Consider the following 19,938-nt stretch of genomic DNA (forward strand, 5'->3'; position numbering starts at 1 on the left):
GGTTGAATGGGTCTCAATTTAGCCCCTTTTGACGGCTAAATATTGTTTGTTCCGAACTCTAACTATTTTCCCAGTTGCTGGAATTTTTTGAGTTTTTCAAAATTGGTCTGTCATCATGCCCGGCCCTCGCGATGTTCTCCTTCTTAACTATTTGCGCAAAGAGGAGTTGATCTATGAATTAACTATCAGAAATGTGCAATCTGGAGGCACGGTTGCAATAGACACTAACAAACTTAGAGAGTCCCTTGATTTGCCCATTTCCATCCCCAATTTGGGAGAGAAAGAAATTGACGACTCTCTTTCCACGATCACGGAGAATATTTCTGGGCTAGCTTCCGTAGTTAGTTTTTTTGATGAAAATGATCCGTCTCCTAATCAAATTAAGCGTGTGCAAGGCAGGCTATATCATTTTTCGAATAGGGTTAACGATCTGTTGTCTCTAAAACTGAATGATGTTCAGAGGAAGGAAGCTAGTACGCTCCTGGAAAATATTTCCGAATTATCTAATAAGGTCACTCAATTGTTAACTGGGGAAGTTCCTCCCAAATCTGATCAACCCACCATAGTGAATCCAGGTAGTGAGGAAGCGCCTCCCAAGGGAGAAGTTAATAGGATAACCGTTGCTGCTCAAACTATCTCTGCCCCATTGGACAACGAGTCTGAACGCCGTGCATCGTTGAGTAACATCCGTTCTGAATTAACTTCTTTGCCCCTGAAACCTCTACCTACTATGTCACCCGGGTTTAGCAGCTTGCCTCATCCATTGGCAATGTTGCTAAGAGGTATCTCTAAGTTTTCGGTCAACACCACCAGTGAAGTTATTTCTTTCTTAAGGTTTTTAGTTGAATTTCAGGATCATGCCCTCGTATTTTCGCTTTCCCCTTGTCAAATTTTACAAATAATCTATCCTTATGCTATTGGTGTTCTCTCAGATAAAATAGTAAGAGCCATAGCTGAACAGTCATCTATCGAAGATTTCCATGCACATCTGCTTGCAAATTTTATCCCTGCCCGCGCGAGGTCATCTCTTATTCAGAAATACTATTATCGGGTACAGCGCTTGGATGAAAACCTGGCAGACTTCATCCAAGATATTAAGTTTTATACTAGGGTGTTTGCTCTTCACTTCCCTGAGGATCAAATTGTACAAGCTATTGTGGAAGGCATTTCACCATCTTATAGATCATACTTGTGTTTCGCGGCGTGCCCGCAAACCTTCTCTGAACTTGAAGCATTGGCCGTCTCAGCGGAAGGAGTTAGATACGCCGATTCTTTGCGTGTCGCGAAAGAACCCCCGCCTTCCTTTAGTAACACTCGGCCGCCACCTCGCCGACCAGTCAATCCCCGTAAATGTTATGCTTGCGGGTCGCCTGACCATCTGCGCAACAAGTGTCCGCTGATCAAGTCAAGTGGGACAAGGAATGGAGCCGGGTCATCACAAGGCTGTTTTAAGTGTGGGGCCTTCTCACATATCACCAAAAATTGCCCAAACTCAAATAGCACCCCCTCCTGCTCAACTTCTGGTGCAAATTCCACCGATGCCAATAATAAAAAGTGACTAGTGGCTTCGGCTGAGTCGACTAATCCATCTTCCCGAGACTCAGCCCCTAGTAAACAGATTGTAAATGCAGAGAACGATCAGCCTTCAAGTTCATCTTTTAATGCCCTAAAGAATGTCTTAGGATTGCGGCGGATACCCCCGCACCTGTTCCTTTTCTTAAGATTGAGGTAAATAACGAGCCTATAACAGCTCTCTTAGATTCAGGTAGTGTTTGTTCGGTTATTGCGGCTGAATGGTATTCTAAATTGAAAACGGTTTGTAAACTTCCTGACTATGTCTCTTCTCCTGTTCAATACGTTTCGGCTAATTCATCTCCATTAGAAATTCTAGGTTCCTTACTGGTCAAGATTCGTATTTTTAAATTTACATGGAAAATTAAATTGTTTGTGGCTAAGCACCTGTCTTGCCCCATCATACTGGGAGCTGACTTTATTTCTCACACTGGTCTTGTGCTCGATCTCCAGTCTAGGTCGTGCACATTCAAATTTGCTTCTAGTTGTAAAATACCACTATTAAAGTGTAATTCTGTGTCATGTTCTTCTATTTCGCCTACCCAGGATGAGATGTTGTTAGACCTTAGACATCTACCTGAGGAGCAGGCTGATAGTATTCGCAAACTGTGTCAGTCGTTTCCCGAGGTGTTCTCTGATACTCTTGGTGTTACTGACCTTATTGAATACAAAATTGAGGTCACGGATTCGATTCCTGTCCGTTTTCCACCGTATAGGCTATCTCCACCTAAAATGAAGGCTCTGAAGGAAATCATCGATCAGATGTTGAAGGACGGTATTATTAGGCCCTCTAAGTCAGCGTATTCTTCGCCTATTTTTCTAGTACCGAAACCCCAAGGAGGTTTCAGGCCTGTCATTGATTACAGGGCTCTCAATCGGAAGGTGGTGTTACAATCTGTGCCCCTTCCCGACCTTCATTCTTGTTTTTCATGGTTTCGTAAGGCCAAGTTCTTCACCATCTTGGACTTAAATCAGGCCTATAATCAAATTCCCCTTGCCGAAGAGTCTAAACACCTTACAGCGTTTGCCACGGACTGGAATTTATACGAATACAACCGCGTGCCTTTCGGGCTCCCCACGGGGGCAGCTGTGCTCACTAGGCTACTAGATAGGGTCTTCTCCGACATCAAATTCGAGTACTTATATCACTACTTAGATGATGTCGTAGTATTTTCAGAGACTTTTGAAGAACACCTAGATCATCTGCGAGAAGTTCTCGATCGCCTTCGTAAGGCTGGGTTAACTGTTAAGTTGTCCAAGGTTGCCTTCGCTAAGCCCTCTATGTCTTTCCTAGGGCATATTGTGTCACCCGATGGTGTAGCAGTTGATCATTCTAGAACACAGGCCATCCGCGATTTTAAACCTCCCAAGGACATTAAAGGTATCGCCAGGTTCATTGGTATGGTGAATTTCTTCAGAAAGTTCATTCCTAACTTTGCTAATAGAGCGGCGCCCTTAAACCTTCTTCGTAGGAAAGGCATCAAATTCGAGTGGGGACCTTCTCAACAAGCCGCTTTTGAAGACCTTAAATTAGCTCTTTGTAATGCCCCTGTACTTGCTATGCCTGATTTCTCGAAGAAATTCATCGTCCAAACCGACGCGTCGTCGTCAGCAGTAGCTGCAGTCCTTCTTCAAGAGACTGAACTAGGGAGGCGACCCATCGCCTATGCGTCTAGGACATTGTCGGCTCAAGAAGCCAAGTATTCCATCTATGAGCTCGAAGGTTTGGCAGTCTTATTTGCCTTAGAAAAGTTCCGTCTCTATCTGGAACACGTTAAATTCGACCTGGAGACAGATAATCAAGCCTTAAGCTGGGTCTTAGGTAGGCCGCGTCGTACTGGTCGTATAGCCCGCTGGGCTATTCGTATTTCCGCCTTCCAGTTTGATGTTAGACATATCAGAGGTACCGAAAATGTTGTTGCTGATGGACTCAGCCGTATGTTTCATAACGACGTAGAGACCCACGAACCGGTCGACAGTTCATCACCTTCCGAGTCCATACTATCTGGTGTTAATGCCATCTTAACAGATGCTCCCATGCTTTTTAGGGATATTGAGAAATACCAACGTGAAGATCCGACGCTGGCTCCGATAATGGAAACCCTTTCTTCTGGGGAACATGCTGTCCCTTATGTTCTGAGGAATGGTGTTCTATGTTGCCCTTCGAGGCATGATAAGTTGATGAAAGTTGTTGTTCCAGCGGTTCTTGTACCTATGATCTTCAAATACTATCATGAGACCCCATTGGGGGGGCATCTTGGAATCTTTAAAACTCGTGAAAAGATTCGTGAAAGGTTCATATGGAAAGGTATGGACGGTGAAATTCGGGAACTTGTAAAAGCTTGTAAATCTTGTTTGATCAGTAAACCCACCATGTCCACTAAAGTAGGCCTTTTGTCTTCTCATCAAGCGTCGCGCCCCATGGAACGCCTGTATATTGATTATGTGGGACCCTTCCCCCAGTCAAAGGGTAATGCCAACAAGTTCATCTTTGTGTGTGTAGATGGTTTTACAAGATTTTCCTGGTTATTTCCGACTAAGCTGGCTACCGCTCAGTCAACTATTACTTGCCTAAATTCTATTTTTGCTTCTTTTGGTCCGTGCCAATACATTGTATCTGATAATGCTAAGGCTTTTACATCTAATTTATTTCGTAAATTCTGTTTTGACTTGTCCATCTCTCATGTAACTACTTCCGCTTATTACCCTCAACCATCTCTGGCTGAACGGGTTAACCGTAATCTCAGGTCCGCACTTATTGCCTATCATCATGAAGATCATTCTAGGTGGGACACGTCCCTGCATTGGTTAGCTTTTGCTTTGAATTCGGCGGTTCATGAATCACACAAATTTACTCCAGCTTCTTTGATGTTTAAGTTCGTTCCCAACACGCCGCTCTCTAACCTCTGGTCTCTGAATGACATTCTGCCCGAGACAATAGATCCGGACAACATTAAAGATCTTTGGAAGAAGGCTAAAGCTAATCTTAAAATATCTCATGAAAAGGTTAGGGAAAGGTATGATCGTGGACGGAGACCCACCACTTTGAAGGTAGGTGACCAGGTTATGGTCAAAAATTTTGTTCCCGCGGGCAAGCTTGCCCCCAGATTTCATGGGCCTTGTATCATTCTCGATTTTCTTACGCCGGTTACCTTATTGCTAAGTAATCCAGCCACCGAGAGGATATTTAGAGTTCATCTGTCCCAGGTGAAACCGGTGTAATTTCTGTGTTAACTTGCTTCATATTATTTTGAAAGGATATGAAGGTTATATTTTTTTTGAGTTCAACTTTTAAGGCATTCTGCCCCTTCTGTAATATTTTGGTTTTAGATGTAAGCCTTTTGTAAAACCTGCCCCGATCTGTTAAACTGCCATCCTGTCCTTGCCACGGCCATTACCACGCTCCCGTCTCCTGCTCCACCTTACACTGTGGCTTCATAATAGTAAATGCCATGGATATCTACACGCCGCTGGCCCCTCAACCTCTCCACAAGCCTGTACCCTCAAAAAAGATGATGGTCCAACACAATTCTGCCGCCAAGCTTTAATGTTTCAGTGCCCCCGCAGCCGCGCGGCGCCGTGCAGCAACTGGAGCTGAGGACGGGCCCCCTCGGCCCCAGCGTGGACGACGTGTGCACGGCGAGCCGGAGCTCTCCTCCCGGCCAAGGCTGATGTGCGGCGCACGACCTGCTACTTGCCCGCAGCCTGTATATGTTCACCGCGGGCGCGGCGTGCTTCAACACCTCTGCTCCCCTCATAGTGCGGGCGAGCGGTATCTCAGGGTACTTGAGGGGTCCGAGCGGCCTCCTTTGGACGCAAGCCGCAACGGCCGGTCTGGCAATCCCACTTCATCACCATCTACTACATGAACAGATACCATAAGTAATGACTACACTTGGGAATTCAACTGCAATATTTGGTGGACTTTGAAATTTTTTTTTCTTCACTTTCAAGTATAAAAGGTTATCTTCAGAAATTCAACTTCTACAAATATAAAGACTTTACTTCATCTGCAACAACAAATTTTGAAACCAAATCAACCCCAAATTAAGAAAATCTTATAAATTTTTTGGCAATCAATCTTCATACCCACAGCATAACTTGGACCTTGTTTCAAACTGATTTCATGTGTCATCCCTGGAGGAACTTTTGGGGGGGGAGGTCTGTACCGGGCGGTACACCTCCACTCCGCTAATTTAAAATGTGCGCCTGTTGAAACTCCTCTGCTGGAGGAAGTCTGAACTTTATTGACAGTATTAATTTTCTACCGTCTCAGAAGATGTCACCACGTGGAAAATTTTGAGTTTTTGAACTGTGTCATTTTTGATGTGTTTTTGTTTCGCTTGAAGGAAGAAGTGTGAACTTTCTCTTCTAGAGGACACTACTGAAGATCTACAATAGTGCAACCTAGTGCGGAGTCAAAGAACTATTGTTTTGGAGAAAATTTAATTTCAAGAGTTTGTTCTTTGTTAAATTTCTTTCTATCATTGTTTAAGTTGGCAATATTTACCCCTTTCTTCCCCTTGTTATGAATGTATCCAATCCCGAATTTCTTCAATTAATTTCTATCCAATCAGATGTATCTTCCCCAACTTGAATCTGTTGCGGGGTCCTATCCAATAAAGAGTTTGTGGGAGGGTGTTTTCTTTCCCCTAACGCCTAGAAACTTCCGCGAGAGTATTTAAACTGCTGATTTTTGGGTCTCTAAGCCACTTCTGTTCCATCTTTCAGTGTGTTAAGTACATAGCAGGGGGCGGGAAGCGCCTCTTTCTTCTCCAGCCGTTCAACACAAGGTAATGGCCGATTAATAACTTCTTTCTTTACTAGCTCAGCAGTTTAACTTTCGGGGCGGGTTCTAAGCGTTCAACCATGTAACCTTTTCCTAAAATGTAACTTCTCTTTTCATCTATTCTCTTGTAAAATGACATATTGGGATAGAGAGTGCTAACCCTCTCGAGCTCCCACTCACATTGTCTTGAGGTGAACTTATTTTCTCAACCTATTTTTCGTTAATGTAAAACAAATTGTTCTTTTCTTAAGTCACCTCTTTAGCATGGGATTAGCCCTTGTATTAACGGCCTAGTGCCAAGTAGGTCTTAATCAAAGTGTATTAGGAGTGCAAGTTCGCCTCCTCTCAAATTGTTATTTTAGAGGTCATTTAATTAACCTGCTTTTCTTTTAATAGACTTCAGTAGATTGGGTATTTTACCCCTGTGTTTATGTCCGTTGAGGACAACTTGAAGGTGGAGTTTGGTGTGGCCTGGGAGAGGCTTAAATTTTGAGAGCGAGTGGCTCTTTTGAAAATTCTGGGTTGTATGCCTCATGGAGGTTTTTGAGTGTAATTTGGAGCAAGGGCTCCTAGGTATGAATGGGGTTTTCTCCCCCTCTGTTAAAACTAGTATTTGGGGTAAAACTGAGCTGATTGCCCAAGCATTGTGAAGTCAGGGCGCGAAGCCCAAATTCTGTAAATATTGTAACTAACCCCTTTTGAATTGCTACTTTGTACCTGCCATGCTTGTTATTTCTTTGTTTTCGAAAAGAAAATATAACCTTGTTAAATTTTAAATTAATTTTACATTGCACTATAATTTCGTAGCTTGAAACCCATTCACACCCGCACCTTCTTTCACCTCTACCTACCACGGAAAAGTCCGTAACATTTACCATTAAACAAGTTCTTTTCGTTTGGAAGCACGAAAAGGAAGTACGTTTAATGTATTTATTTTTATAACATATCCCTTATTGATATGAAGCAAAACGTTCGATGTGCTTTGACAATTCAGTTCTGATACTACTCACTTGGAAATCCTATCCCACGCATTCTTTCGTTGACGTAAGAAACGGCGAGTTGGTCTCCCAAGAATCCATGGTATTGAAATCACACTGTGGGAGAATATTTCACGTAAGCAGTTTGACAAATTCACTAGACCTGTCACGGGCCGGTCGGTCGTCTGCTGTTTCTAGCGACGGGGGTGTGGTGGGACGGGTTCCCGCCCCTACAAGAAACCACCGGACTAGAGGTATGAGCTGTCTGTCTGACCTTAACCTGAATAACAGCTGTCAGAGAGGCGAATTATCGTCCGTACTAGTACGCGAGTTACTTCGTAGTAGTAGTAGTAGTATTTGAATAATGCCAGTGTATGAATACCACGAATACCATGATATGCTGCTAGTGTATCGTGTGGCAGAACAGAACACGGGTCGCCCTCAATGAATCTATCGGAAAATTGGAAAAGGCTTTCCAACAGACGGGTGCCGAATCCAGCAACGATACTTGCTGTACTGCAGCGTATTCGCGATGCAGGTTGTGTTACATCACGCTTTCAGAAGCGATGGCCTAAACGGCCACGTGTAATTCTAGACGCGGAAGAAGACATCCTGACAATGGAAATGAAATGGCGTATGGATATTAGTGCCGGGAGATCCCAGGACGGGTTCGGCTCGCTAGGTGCATGTCTTTTGGTTTGACTCCCGTAGGTGACCTGCGCATCTTGATGATAATCAAATGAGGATGAAGACAACACATACACCCAGCCCCATGCCAGGGAAAATAACCATGATGGTTCAAATATAGACCGTGCCGGGAATCGAACCCGGGACCCCTGTAACCAAAGGCCAGCACGCTAACCGTTTTGCCATGGAGTCGGGCATCCTAACAATAGTAAACGATGATCCCGGGAGCCGTACGCGTAGTATAACACGTGCCGTTGGTGTACCAACTTGGACCATACGTAGGGCACTGCATGAAGAACGAGTGCATCCTGACCATATTCAACGGGTGCAGTGTCTTTGACAGCTGATTACCATTTTCTTACGAGTTGATGTACGTCGCCACGACACAGATAGATATTACGACGACGACGGGACAGGAAAGGGCTAGGATCGTGCAGAAGCAACCGTGACCTTAATTAAGGAACAGCACCAGCATTTGCCTGGTGTGAACATGGCAAACCACGGAAAACCGTCTTTAGGGCTGCCGACAGAGGAGTTCGAACCCACTATATCCCAGTCATGGGCTGTGGAACGTCCCCATTCAGTAGGAGAAGGCAATTTCCAGCACCGGTTATGAATTAATACCTGGATGGGTGTAGTAGGAAGTCGGTTACGTGGACTAATCATCTTTTTATTAATGTTACCTTGCTCCTGTAGATACAGTACGTTACTTGAGCTTTCAGAGGACGTGTCGCTTCGACTACGCAGAACCACGTGGATTTTACACGATGGTGCAGACATTTCCTCAACGGTGGACAGGACGATGTGGAACTATCAATTGGCCAGCCAGATCTCCAGACGTTATTCCAATGGACTTCAATGTCTGGGGGAACATGAAACACAAAGTATATCGAACTGAAGTAACCACTTCGGACGACTTCCGTGAACGTATTGTTTAAGCAGCAGAGGATATTCTGAACAACCCTGGTGAAATGAAATGAAATGAAATGTCGTATGGCTATTAGTGCCGGGATATTCCAGGACGAGTTCGGCTCGCCAGGTGCAGGTCTTTCCATTTGACTCTCGTAGGCGACCTGCGCGTCGTGATGAGGATGAAATTATGATGAAGACAACACATACACTCAGCCCCCGTGCCATTGGAATTAACCAGTTAAGGTTAAAATCCCCGACCCGGCCGGGAATCGATCCCGGGATCCTCTGAACGGGAGGCCAGTACGCTGACCGTTCAGCCAACGAGTCGGACACAACCCTGGTGTCTTGGCTCGAATCCGTCGCAACTGGATTCGGAGAAGTGAAGCCTGCAGGGAAGCCCAGGGTGATCACTTTGAACAATTGCTACGAGTTTTACTTTGGTATGTCAGATGTTACGCCATTTTTGCAACGTAATAGCTTGGGAGTACAGTACAGTATCGCCTTAGTATTTTGAGTCTCGATAGGTCGATATTCTCATAAATCCGAGCAGGGAAATTGATGTACCGGTAACAAAAATTATAAATCGAGAGTTTCAGTGCGCGAGTGCGGAAGACGTGCTTGTTAAAACGCTAGACATTGACCTTGAACGCATTTCGGCAGTTGCTCAATCCTACACTGCATGTGTTTCTTTTTTTTTTTGCTACTTGCTTTACGTCGCACCGACACAGATACGTCTTATGGCGGCGATGGGACAGGAAAGGGCTAGGTGTGGGAAGGAAGCGGCCATGCCTTAATTAAGGTACAGGCCCACCATTTGCCTGGTGTGAAAATGGGAATCCACGGAAAACCATATTCAGGGCTGCCGACAGTGGGGTCGAACCTACTATCTCCCGAATACTGGATACTGGCCGCACTTAAGTGACTGCAGCTATCGAGCTCGGTTTTTTGATTCTTTACGTGTGTTCGAGAAATTTATATTTTGTTTCTTATTCCCTACGAGTTAAAACAGAAGACACTTTGCGTTTTTAAGGGCCGATGACCTTAAAACAGCAATCATCATCATTAACACGTATAAAAATTCAAAAAATGCTTGTTTTATATTCATCACTACTGAAATATGAAAACAATTCAATCAAATTAGTTATTTCATTCCCACACTCGTAGAGGGGTGGGTGGGCCGTCAGCTATACGTGTAGCTCTTGGGCCATGTAGTAAGGAAGTACAGTTGTGGGTATGAAATAATTCAAGTTGGACGTATGTCTTGTACATACAATAAATTGAGTTGAATATGTTAGTAAATATGCTTGTTGTTTAAAGGGGCCTAACATCGAGGTCATCGGCCCTGTTAGTAAATACCTGACCGCGCAGAGAGATAACCGCAGCAACACCACGGACCCCAGAGGAGGCCCGCAGAGCACCCCACCCAGGACAGAGATCCCCCCAAACACTCCGTTTATTGAGTAAATTTTCATGGTACGATGTTGACATATAACAATGTTGACATACATACATGGGTAAATAAACAAACAAACAGAGAGAAGTAGTTGGCCTTGAACTTGCTGGGCCGAGTGAGACGAGTTCTTAGTCCAGATATGTGAACAAAATAAGCACTGAGGTCATTGACCATGCTAAAAGGCTACAGAGCAGATTAAAGGCGATGTATCACAAGGTCAAACTTAAACATGTAATAGAACGTAAGATGTAACTTGACAGATGAGAAACGAAGCGCAACCCGGGCTGGGGAAACAAACACAGACCTTGCAGCACTGTCTTGAAGCACAGGACAGAAACGTAGATGTACACCTGCACACGACACAACAGGTGAACTAAAGACGGAAAAAGTATTGTGTCACTTGAAGCTAAAGAGAAGTTATAAATGAACGAAATAAACTAAATCTAAATAGTCAAAGAGTAGCAATAATAATATACAAATAACAATAATATTAATAACAAAATATCAAAAATGAATAACACGTATACGACTTAAAAGGAGAGTAAAAAGAGGAATAAGATGAAAATATGAACAGGTGAATAATAATAATAATAATAATAATAATAATAATAATAATAATAATAATAATAATCGGACGAGGAAAGAGAGTAATAAGAAGAAGTTCAATATGAGTAGTAGCAATAAAAATAAGACTGAAAATTAATAATAATACCAGTAATGTTATTTGCTTTACGTCCCACTAACTACTCGTACTGTTTTTGGAGGCGCTGTAATTTAGTCCCGCACGAGTTCTTTTTACGTGCCTGTAAATCTACCAACACGAGGCTGACGTATTTGAGCACCTTCGAATACCACCGGATTGACCCAAGATCGAGCCTGCTAAGTTGGAACCAAGAAACCAGTGCTCTAACCGTCTGAGCAACTCAGACTGGCCACTTTTATTTTGATAAATTTATTAAGCACTGCAAAGGAAGCAGTAAGTTATGCTTTATTTTACCATTACACATATGCTTTTCTTTTGTAAGCACGAAATAATAATGTAATTTTTACGCCCTAGTAACTACTTTGACTGGTTTTGGAGACGCCGAGGCGCCGGAATGTTGTACCGCAGGACTTTTTTTAATGCAAGTAAATCTACAGACACGACACTGGCGTATTTTAGCACCTTCAAATATCCCCGAATTGAGCCTCCATCGAACCTGCCAAGATGGGATCAGAATACCAGCGCCTTATCGTCCGAGGTACTCAGCCCGGCATTAGAGCTTGGAATACGTTGGTCGTGCGTTTAGGGGCGCGAAATTGTGAACTATCATTGGGGAGATACTGGGTTCGAACTCCACTGTCGAGAGCCCTGAAGATGGTTCTCCGTGGTTTCCCATTTTCACATCAGGAAAATGCTGGAGCTGAACCCTTATTAAGGCCACGAACGCTTCCTTCTCACGTCTACACCTTTTCTGTCCCATCGTCACCATAAGACCTATCTGTGACGGTGCGACGTAAAGCCAATTTTGAAAATCATCATATTTAGGACATTATACAACTGACGAGATCCATAGTTATAAACGATAAAAAGTATTTTCTGGGCAGACATTATTGGTGAGTAGTCAATAATAATAATAATAATAATAATAATGATAATAATGGTATTTGCGTTACGTTTACGGTTTTCGGAGACGATGAGGTGCCGAAATTTAGCCCCGCAGGGGTTCTATTTACGTGTCACTAAATCTACCGGCATGAGTGTGACGTATTTGAGCACATTTAAATACCACCGGACTGGGCCAGGTTCGAACCTGCGAGGTTGGAGTCAAAAGGCCAGCACCTCAACCGTCTGAGCCATACAGCCCGGCAGGAAGCACGAAATGTAGGTACGTACACCGGTAGCAGCCTTCAGCTGTTATCGTAGTTCAGTCGCTCGTAAACATAAAACCAGTTTGGCAAGTATATTACGTAACATCTCGTGGCATTGCATTATCGGTCAGCTGTTACAGTAGTATATTTGCTCTGAAACATAAACAGAAACCGGTTTGGCACGGATGGCGCGTGACTTGCCTGTTATCAACGGAAAGCTATTCATTCACAGAACAAGGCACACTACCTATTCTAAAAACATCGTATCCCTTTGCTCTCGAAAATAACTTCCGCGGATTACTAAAAGTTTGATATATAGTGGTTCGTCACATCGTTCTCTATTGCTACAAGAAATATCTGCACGTATACACCTAACACCCTGTATAGACACGCTATACGATTAAACACCCAATACTTAAAATGTAATGTATGTAATGTACTTACCACTCCTATCAACTTCTTTGGCTACAGCTTCCCATGCCTTTTCCTTAGTGTTCTTGTTTGTGTATTCTGGCGAACTGCAGTGGAATAAACATAGGTGCTTTTCCACTGCTTCTACGAATTGTATACACAAAAAATGATCACGATCTGACATAGTAATATTGAATTATACGAGTGGTGAATTATGAAAAATAGCAGGATGGTCTGACGCGAGTAGGGCCACGCAACTGACAAGCCAGTCTATTCTCGGATAGGTCAGGGGTTTCTTTTCTTTTACCAAGATCTGAGGGCTGATTCGTGGTCTATACAGCCTACGTGAGAAGAATCGAGGAGCTATCTGACGGTAAGGTAGTGGCCCAGGTCTAGAGAGCCAATAACAACAAATGAGGGGATTCTTCATGTTGATTATGCGTTACCTCGTAATCAGAAGGCCTTCAGGCTGAGCAGCGGTCCCTTGGTAGGCCAAGGCCCATCAGGGCTATCGGTTCATGGGGTTTATTGGTTGATTGTTTGTATATGGCATTGCATCAAACAAGCATATAGTATAAGTAAAATGTAGTCTAAGCATAATCGCTGGAGCATGTCATAGGGTGCAAAAATGCTCGTTCAGGTGTTGAAAAACGATGAGGTGATGCACCTGAATTCAGTAATCTAACTTCTAAATCAGAAATATATATATATGTATGCATCGTACTTAAACACAAAATATGTCTGAAAGTTGCTCATTGCTACTGCAATGGGCACTACAAATGATGAAGTCTATACGAGTGCACTGTGGTCTACCATGTGCGCAATATTTGAAGGTCATCAAATTCGCACAGGGATCATTCTGAATTCCAGAAATTGTTACATCGAGTAATTTACAATGAAAGAAGGCTAATATTTATTTACCCAGTGAATTGGTCGAGGGGTTAGGGTCGCGCAGCTATGAGCTTGCATTCGGGAGATAGTAGGTTCGAACCCTACTATTGGCAGCCCTGAAGACGGTTTTCCCCATTTTCACACCAGGCAAATGCTGGTGCTGTACCTTATTTAAGGCCACGGTCGCATCCTTTCCATGCGTTGCCATAACACCTGTCTGTGTCGGTGCGACGAAGAGCAAGTTGTAAACATACATATATATATATATATATATTTCTGATTTAGAAGTTACAGTAGATTACTGAATTCAGGTGCATCACCTCATCGTTTTTCAACACCTGAACGAGCATTTTTGCACCCTATGACATGCTCTAGCGATTATGCCTAGACTACATTTTACTTATACTATATGCTTAATCGTAGGGCTGCCTGGCTGATGTGGTAATGGCGTGCTCGGTTCACGCAGAAGAACGTGGGTTCGATTCCCCGTCAGGAAGTCGTAAAATTTGAAAAACGAGATTTGCACTTCCGGATGTGCACATGGCCCTGAGGTTCACGCAGCCTACACCAAAAATGAGTACCAGGTTATTTCCTGGGGGCAAAGGTGGCCAGGAGTACGCTAACCACTCTACCCCACTAAGTGCCTCGTGGAAGCGTTTACCTTACTGTCTTCCCAGGGCCTTTATGGCGTGCACGGAGATGACTTTGCTTTTTTAATATATACATAATCGTATTATAACACTGAATATTTTCGATACCACACATATGATTTACCAGTCTCTAGGTGACATTTTCACTTAACCTACACCAAAAAATGTGTACCAGGTTAATTCCATGGGCGGAGGACTGCAAATGGAGCCAGGCATAGTGCTAACTATTCAATCGCACTTGGCGCCGAGGTAATGAACAGCGCAAAACTTTCCTGTTCACTTCTCTGAGGACCTCCATTGTCTGTACGGGGAAATAGGAAGGTATCAAGATATGTTCACTGGCTACATAGGCAAATGGCGGACAACTGCCAACTCCTGCCGGAACGTGAACAAGGTGATCAGTGATTAGCAATGTTGCGCAGAAACTGAAGAAGCCCATACATGTGTCGAAGTACAAAAACTTTCGAGTACAAACGTACAGTTTAAGCCGAAAACATGCGTCAAAACAAGCCTGGGAGTGCCAGGAACGACATAATGGGTAATAATTAACTTTATAATTCGTATTCTTCTACTGCCGCTTTTCCCACATTGTGTGGGGTTGCGGGTGTGAACTGTGTCTCAAATGTGGATTTGGACCTGTTTTACGGTGGGATGCCCTTCCTGACGCCAACCCTATATGGAGGGCTCTAATCACTATTGCGTGTTCCAGTGGTGGTTGGTAGTGTAGTGTGTTGTCTGAATATGAAGAGGAACGTATCGGGACAAACACGATCACTCAGTTCCCGAGCCAGAGTAATTAATACGACGGGGTTAAAATCCCCGGCCTGGTCGGGAATCGAACCCGGGCCCTCTGAAACGAAGGATTCAATCCTGACTATGCACAGAGAGATTTGCGACATGGACACTATACATAATGGCGTATGGCCTCCGGAGAGGCCTGGTGCGGGTCTTTTTCTCGTAAACGGCCTATTTGGCGACCTGCATATCTGTGAAGATGAGGACCCTACCTAGGATGATTTCTAATGCTGAATACGCCACACACACCCAGCCCCCGAGCCATTGGAATTAACCAATTAAGGTTAAAATCCCCGACCCGGCCGGGAATCGAACCCGGTACCCTCTGGGACAAAGGCCAGCACGATAACCATTTAGCCATGGAGCAGGAAACATGGACACTGATATTTTCGAATTGTCGCCCACCACTTTCAAATATAAGCATCACATCTGCGTAGTAAACTCTAGCGCACTCGGGAGCGTGCAGTAAGATGCTGCTTCCAACAGAGCTGTATATTCTCTTTTTATACCGTATATCTAAAAAATCCAATATGCTATGCTCTACTAGATATCGGAGGAATTATATTGCTACTGTGGCATCTACTTCAAGATTAATCTGACATATTGCATGTAGAACGTTCCATCTACGTTGCCATCCGTTTCAGACATTCGCTCTGTCGTCTGCATAAGGAAGATAGTTCAATTAAATAGCTTGAACTTTTTGAACTACTTTGTTGAGAAGAGTAGCTCCGCTTCTTGTCTGAACTTGTAACACAATCTGATAGGTCAGTTGATGCGTCGATTTTAGTTTCATTTCATTTCATTTCATGTAGTTCAACAGGAAAACTTTAGTTTTAAAAATTACAAACTAAAGTCAAATAAAATCTCGTACAGCTAAGATCATGAAATTGCTGGGCATTCTCTACCATTCCAAATAAATGTCTGATCACAATGCACTTAGCGTCACTTTTTTTACGTCTGTTCCCCGATTTGCCCGATTTGGGCAACGCCACCCCCCCCTCCAATATTGACGGTGATGATGCTTGTTGTTTCAAGGGGCCTAACATCTAGGTCATCGGCTCCTAAGGAGCGTGAGGTTGAAAAACCTATGATTACTATGTGAACAAAAAGGTGCAAGCCTACGAAAGAGAGGCTTGTAGATTGTGTGAACGTAGTCCACAGTCGGCTGTATCGATATAAATAAATAAATAAATAAATAAATAAATTGTTTACGCCCCACTAACTACATTTTCGGTTTTCGGATTCGCCGAAATGCTGGAATTTTGTATCGCAGGAGTTCTGATTATAATCGTAGCGTTCTACAACACATTAAGTTGTGGAGATCATCATCATCATCATCATCATCATCATCATCATCTGTTTACCCTCCAGGTTCGGTTTTTCCCTCGGACTTAGCGAGGGATCCCACCTCTACCGCCTCAAGGGCAGTGTCCTGGAGCTTCAGACTCTTGGTCGGGAGATACAACTGGGGAGTATGACCAGTACCTCGCCCAGGCGGCCTCACCTGCTATGCTGAACAGGGGCCTTGTGGAGGGATGGGAAGATTGGAAGGGATAGGCAAGGAAGAGGGAAGGAAGCGGCCGTGGCCTTAAGTTAGGTACCATCCCGGCATTCGCCTGGAGGAGAAGTGGGAAACCACGGAAAACCACTTCCAGGATGGCTGAGGTGGGAATCGAACCCACCTCTACTCAGTTGACCTCCCGAGGCTGAGTGGACCCCGTTCCAGCCCTCGTACCACTTTTCAAATTTCGTGGCAGAGCCGGGAATCGAACCCGGGCCTCCGGGGGTGGCAGCTAATCACGCTAACCACTACACCACAGAGGCGGACTGTGGAGATCACCGATTTAAAATATGCCGTAACAATTTTATTTGGTAGTAATTTATGCCTTCAAATTAACTATGAAGGTTTAAACTTAATTATAAAGCGAGTCTGAACACAAAAGGGGAATTACAATAAAGGTAAGTTACCCCAAGGATATTTCAGTATTTCAAATCACTCTCCTAAACACTGTAATACATTCTATGTGTGAACACAAGCAGGGTAAAATGCTATTCCCAAGAGCCAGGTAATCTCCTTGTTCATCCAAGCTTTACTTTACGACAATGTTGTTAATGATTCTGAATTATTCCCTAAAGCTGGCTGCCGTTTTGATTTCCCAAGAGTTCCTTCACGTGGAACCAAATCTAGAATTCTCAACAAAGTAAGCCGAGTGCGAGCGGTAAACCCGATTTAAGTACACTCGTCACTCCCCTGGAGCCTGGCTTTTAATTCCTGCATTTCATTTACCGCAAACGACGATAATAAAATATTATTTCAACTGAGATGCGATCATAGGATTACCCTACTTATCTCTTCAAATGGAAATAAAATCTACTGAAATTCATCTATAAATTTTTAAAATTTGTATGTGAAAGATCAGTTATAGCTCATACAGGATGAATCGAAATTCGCGTACTCAGGTGTCGCAGCGCGACTCCTCACATGCCAGCAATAAAAAAATGTCTCTCACAAAAATTCGTCCTGCGAGTATATCCGGGAGAAAAAGGACGTTGAAGAGTGGCAATCTGGCAACACTGTAACCACATGTAGGATAACTACCTCTGTCAGCAGATATGCGACGTGCTGTACAGTTGGCGCAGTGAATAGAGTTTTGAGTTAGCATGCAGGTGGTCGAGGGGTCGATCCTGGTTTGAGGCGCATGTTTTTTATTTCGTAAATGTAGTCCAGGTGGTATGGTATCTGGCATCTTAATCGTTAACAGCGATTGCAGCGGGTTCTATAGAAACCATTTGCACTTACAGACCACGATCCTAGAAAGGCATGATCATTCGTTTTCATTGGTCAGCATTGGTCACGCCCTTTCCACGTCGTGGGGGTGAATTTTTTCGCACCATTTCATCTACTAGGTGCGTTACAACGTGTTTAGAGTTACTAAATTTTGTAAATGCAAGATACATGTGACCTAAGAAACGGTGTCTTACTGTATTACAGTATGTAATGTTCGATGGAAATTAGCAAATAAAAAAAGTACGCCTCAACCCAGGATCGAACCCTCGAGCTGCTGTATGCAACCCATAACTCTATCTACTGCACCAACCGTATATCACGAGAAGTATGTGCTGACAGAGATACTTACCCTACATATGGTTACAGTGTTGCCAGATTGCCACTCTTTAACGTTCTTTTTCTGCCGGATATAATCGCAGGACGAACTTTTGTGAGAGATATTTTTTTATTGCTGGCATGTGAGGAGTCGCGCTGCGACGCCCGAGTACGCGAATTTCGATTCATCCTGTATTCACCTGTTTAAACGTGTAGGAGGGTGAGGGCTACTGTAGTTGTTTGGACCTGTATACAGATTGTGCGAAATATAGCATGTAATAATCACAGCAAGGCATCTGTGAAAATTTGTAAAACCTATAGGTTTCATACCAGGAAACGGAAATATTGATCCTACATAAAAACACCAGTCCGCCTCTGTGGTGTAGTGGTTAGCGTGATTAGCTGCCACCCCCGGAGGTCCTGGTTCGATTCCCGGCTCTGCCACGAAATTTCAAAAGTGGTACGAGGGCTGGAACGGGGTCCACTCAGACTCGGGAGGTCAACTGAGTAGAGGTGGGTTCGATTCCCACCTCAGCCATCCTGGAAGTGGTTTTCCGTGGTTTCCCACTTCTCCTCCAGGCAAATGCCGGGATGGTACCTAACTTAAGGTCATGGCCGCTTCCTTCCCTCTTCCTTGTCTAACCCTTCCAATCTTTCCCATCCCCCGCAAGGCCCCTGTTCAGCATAGCAGGTGAGACCGCCTGGGTGAGGTACTGGTCATTCTCCCCAGTTGTATCCCCCGACCAAGAGTCTGAAGCTCCAGGACACTGCCCTTGAGGCGGTAGAGGTGGTATCCCTCGCTGAGTCCGAGGGAAAAACCGAACCTGGAGGGTAAAGGGATGATGATGATGATGATGATGATGATGATGATGATGACGATAAAAACACCAGCATAAAAATTTTCGTAATTGTAACACTAGCCCTTCCAGAGATATCTACAATTTAAGTTGCTCCGCATGTTACTTTTTCATTTTCTGAATTAATATTCGTAAAGTATCTATGTTCTACTCCAATGAGCTAAAAGAACAACATGCGCTATTTGAAGTAGGACATGTAGATAACTCGGAATTAAGTTTCGAAACAAAATACTTTTTTCTGAAAATGCAATGAAGAGATAAAATTCAATTCAAAATATTTAAGAATATATCAAGATTTAAATAAAAATCATATGTTACTATGTTCTTTATAAAATTTCGCAACTATGAGAAAATGAAGCTATCTGACGAAATAACGGATGTTGTGGAGTAATTTGAAAAATTCCAAGCATCTAAAATAACAGTTCTGAGTAAATGAAGCCTAAACTATTTTGCATCTCTATAGGTCATTGTTGAGCCTCTTACAAAATCACAAGCTACTTACTGCATATGTTGAACCTTCCTTCCTTCCTTCCTTCCTTCCTTCCTTCCTTCCTTCCTTCCTTCCTTCCTTCCTGGACAATTTTGGTCAGTCTTTGCTTCTTCCTGGTTTTGTAGTTTTGTAGTTTATAGATTCTAGACTGCTGTACACACGACAGCACATATTTTTCTTGATTTATCAGAAATTACTTGTTTTTAGTTTCTTTCAAGTTTGCTGTACCGGGTGAGTTGGCCTTGCGGTTAGGGGCGTGCAGCTCTGAGCTTTTACCGGGAGATGGTTGGTTCGAGTCCCACTGTAGGTAGCCCTGAAGACGGTTTTCCGTTTTTTCCCATTTTCACATCAGGCAAATGCTGGGACTGTACCTTAATTAAGGCCAGGGCCCCCTCCTTCCCACTCCTAGGCCTTTCCAATCCATCGTCACTATAAGAACCATCTGTGTTGGTGCGACGTAAAACAAATTGTTAGAAAAAGCCCTTGAAAACCCTGGTCTC

This window comes from Anabrus simplex, chromosome 2, assembly GCF_040414725.1.
Source record: "Anabrus simplex isolate iqAnaSimp1 chromosome 2, ASM4041472v1, whole genome shotgun sequence".
NCBI classification, from domain to species: Eukaryota; Metazoa; Arthropoda; class Insecta; order Orthoptera; family Tettigoniidae; genus Anabrus; species Anabrus simplex.